The 2536-nt window shown below is 52.0% G+C and overlaps 1 non-coding gene across 1 annotated transcript; it reads left to right on the top strand.

The window, feature by feature from the left end:
• The first annotated feature begins 851 nt into the window (after positions 1–851).
• Positions 852–925, top strand: TRNAN-GUU (transfer RNA asparagine (anticodon GUU)). Its single transcript has one exon. It is a non-coding gene; the product is annotated as a tRNA-Asn (tRNA).
• Positions 926–2536: the final 1611 nt, after the last annotated feature.

Here is a 2536-nt window from a genome sequence, read left to right as displayed (position 1 = left end):
TTCATTGACTTGTTTGGTGATTTTTTTCAAAACCCGCTGGGCGGAGCCTAGCCGGGCCGGGAGCTCTCTCCTGGGACATGTAGAAGGGCCTCTCCCCTGCTCCTCCGCCCAGAAAGCCTGGGTGTCCTGGATAAAAAACTCTTTTTTACCCACTCGAGTAGGTCCCACACCGACTTTGCCGGGATCCAAATCCGCCGTCCAGACACCGGCGTTTCCCACCTGTCCCCACGGGCTCAGGTTTCAGCCCAGCAGAGCAGGGCCATGGGCGTCCTGTGTGCCTCCGCCCCTTCGTTCACGGCGAGGGCAGGAGCCCCAGACTCGCCCAGGACGGGGATCCCCTAGGATCGGTCATTCGCTGGGGACCGGGCCGGTGTAAAGAACCCGTTTCTGGAACGCGGACTCCAGAGAGTGCCATAGAGGTGGATGAATCTGCGAGGTTCCAGGTGCGGCCGGGGACAAGGAGACACTGAGGCCCAGAGCCTTCTTGTCCCCTAGAAGGCGGAAGGACCTCGGGAGCGGTAATAAATTTAAACAGTCAAAATGGCTGTTCAGTAAGTTAAAGGCGCAGGTCCCACCAAGATTTGAACTCGCATCGCTGGATTCAGAGTCCAGAGTGCTCACCATTACACCCTGGAACCAGCCATCAGGCTTGGATGCTCTGGCGGCTTGAGGACCGCGTTGATTGCCAGGCGCGGGCTCCTGAGTTGGGAAGACCACGCGGGGCAGCCTGCTCGACCTCCCTAAGCACCTGTCGCCTCTCGGCGGTGGCCGGGCTCCGAAGCCCGAAACGTCTCCCTTCAAAGCCGGCGGTTGCCGGGGGAAGGTGCCGTCCCTGTGCACGTCAGAGTCGAGTCTCTGTGGCGCAATCGGTTAGCGCGTTCGGCTGTTAACCGAAAGGTTGGTGGTTCGAGCCCACCCAGGGACGGCTGCCGTTGCATTTTTACCAGGTGCTGCCCGCGGATGAGCACATTCTTGTTCTTCTCTCTACTTGTCTGCTGTCCCAGGTGAGGTCCGTTTGGGGGACTTGCATTTGACATCTGTGATACAAGACCGACAGCAGTGTTCGGTCCCCAAGTGTGTGCCTCAGTTGTGCTTGCTTTATCAACAGCGTTCTCACCATTGTAAGTAATAATTTGTAAAAATAAGTTTCTGTACTCTGTGCAAGTACTTTCAAACTCTTCTGACGTCTGGTTGGCTTCATGAGAACACCACAGCGGTCGTTGTATTGTGCACTGGGAGATGTATCATGCATGTCTTTCGCCCCTGTGCAGCTTTGTCCACAGTGTAGCATTGCCTGTGCAACTGCTTCCTTATGGCTGGTATCCAGGGCTTCGAATATCAGCCAACTTGGAAAACTGCTCTTTTTCTGGAATGGCACTAAGTCGTATTCCAGGTGGTTTATGAACTCCATTAGTGTCCCTCTCTTCACTTACTTGTCAGCACAAGCTTACTGTTCAGGGATCTCTGAACCTCCAACAAGGGATCTCTGAACCTCCAACAGGGGGAGTGTGGCCCCCCTGCTTAACTAAGAGCTTGGTCCAACAGGAGGATTTGTTTGGCACTGCACACAGCTGCTCCACTGAGGGTGTTGACAGCTAAACTTCTAAGCTAGCTTGCAGACTTCCAATAACTGTAACTGTTGTCTGTGATGACCTGGTTACACAGATCCAGAGAAGGCTAGCCAGAATGACCTCTTTTATGGCTTTCAGCTGAGCCACTATCCCAGAGGGGAATCTTCATGGTGTCAGACATCTGTTCTCCTGCTTTCCTTTATATCTTCAGAGATCTTGCTTTGGCTTCCACAGGAAGTGATGAGAAGACAATGCGTCTTCTCCTGCTGTACAATGGTCAGTGGGCATGCAGATAACTCTCTCCATAGTATTCCTTGCCAGATGTCTGCTGGGGCTCTGCCCAGACCATCTGTCCATGTAGATGCATCACTGGAGCCAAAGGAACCTGCACCCGACAGGAAGACCTGGGCCCTAGCGCTATTGGCTCATAATTCCTTGGTTCTTCTGTTTCTCCCATGAGCAGAAACATTCTCTTTACTCCTGCATGCTGAACCTGAGTCCTGGACCAAGGTTTTTGTTCTTTCTTTCATTGTTGCATCATGATTTCTCCCACCAGGGGCATCGCTGGGGGTTTCTGAGTGTGATCTTTTCAAGTGAACTTCTGGGATGATCTCTGTTAGGTGGTGATTGACAGAGATGCATTCTCTGTTTGATGGCGCGTGACAGGAAAACTAGTCTGCAAGTCTGTATTGATTGTCCATTATCCTAGAGAGGCTGGTATTTCCTGGCATTTGAGCCTTCAGAAGTGAGAAGCTGTTCATGTCTCCTCTTTCCAGTATGTGGAGAAATTATTATGGGCCTATAGCTGTCAAGCAAGAGCTTTTTTGTTTTTAAGATTTATTTATTTATTTGAAAGGCAGAGACACAGAGACAGAGAGAGGGAGAGAGAAAAATCTCCCATCTGCTGATTTACCCCCTCAATGACCTCAAGAACTGGGGCTGTGCCAGGCTGAAGCCAGGAGCTT

Source organism: Lepus europaeus, chromosome 5, assembly GCF_033115175.1.
Source record: "Lepus europaeus isolate LE1 chromosome 5, mLepTim1.pri, whole genome shotgun sequence".
Lineage (NCBI taxonomy): Eukaryota > Metazoa > Chordata > Mammalia > Lagomorpha > Leporidae > Lepus > Lepus europaeus.
Note: the sequence above shows the minus strand (reverse complement) of the source record. Positions and strands in the feature narration are given on the sequence as shown.